This window comes from Dermacentor albipictus, chromosome 5 (genome assembly GCF_038994185.2).
Source record: "Dermacentor albipictus isolate Rhodes 1998 colony chromosome 5, USDA_Dalb.pri_finalv2, whole genome shotgun sequence".
In the NCBI taxonomy this organism is placed as follows: domain Eukaryota; kingdom Metazoa; phylum Arthropoda; class Arachnida; order Ixodida; family Ixodidae; genus Dermacentor; species Dermacentor albipictus.
Window position 1 is genome coordinate 97,724,868 of NC_091825.1, and position 1,063 is coordinate 97,725,930.

General features: G+C 51.1%; 1 non-coding gene across 1 annotated transcript; it reads left to right on the forward strand.

Annotated features, from left to right (window-relative positions):
- The first annotated feature begins 732 nt into the window (after window positions 1-732).
- On the forward strand, window positions 733-807 carry TRNAS-GGA (transfer RNA serine (anticodon GGA)). Its single transcript has one exon. It is a non-coding gene; the product is annotated as a tRNA-Ser (tRNA).
- Window positions 808-1,063: the final 256 nt, after the last annotated feature.

Genomic DNA, 1,063 nt, shown 5'->3' on the forward strand with positions numbered 1-1,063 from the left:
CTATGCACAAAGCGAGAGGCGTATCCACGGGATTGCTTTATTCTTTTTTCTTTCTTACTACATGGCACGCAGTCGGAGACTGTTTAGGATTAAGAAAATAAAAGCGTAGACGCGAAGCCCCCTATTTGTGCTCGCCGCGTTATGGTTGCAGGGGATCCGAACGCGTCTCACGGCTGTACGCGAAGGCGACGTTAAAGTTGGCGAACCGTAAGCACCTGCACTGAAATGGCTACTTGAGCAGCTCCGCAGACATCCGATGCAAGCTCGTAGTCTTCCAGGGCATCGCAAACAACACACGTACTGGCGACATTGGAGCGGACGTCGCACGACACCGGTGAAAACAACAGCGAAATCATGCATAGCAGACCTTCCTCTGCTGGCACTATCTTCACTTACTTGAAGCAGCGTTTGAATTTGGAGCTTTCTGTGGGTTGCGCACAGTCTCCAAGGAGGCCGCTTAGCACAGGTGGTAGAGCGGCTGCCCCGGAAAAGCGGCGGTCCCGGGTTCGAGTCGCGGACCGGGACGAATTTTTCTTCAACTATGAGGCTTTTCTTTCGAGGAACCCGTATGGGTTTCCTTTGTAGCAATTGCTATGAACGGGTGGATGCCTGATTTTTACTTTATTCATTACTTCTCTCCACCTTGCGGGTTTTCGCAGAACTACTACGTCAAACTCTTGCCTTTGCTTCGTGTTGTAGATAAATTCGACTTCGCCCTGCCATCTGCTAGCCGCCTGGTTAGCTCAGGTGGTAGAGCGGCTGCCCCGGAAAGGCGGTGGTCCCGGGTTCGAGTCCCGGACCAGGACGAATTTTCCTGCAAGTATGAGGCTTTTCTTTCGAGGAACCCGAATGCGTTTCCTTTGTAGCAATTGCTACGAACCGATGATGTCTTATTTTCCCTTTTCCCCAGGGAGGCGGAAATTCTTGCCAGCGTGCATCAGTTTTCCCTACGGCGGGAATTCCACATACTTTTGTCATCAATTCTAATAAAGCACTAGTAAGCCAAAATGTCGCCCCAGCAGGAGACAGCTCAGAAATATTGCGCGCTACCAGGATACTATGG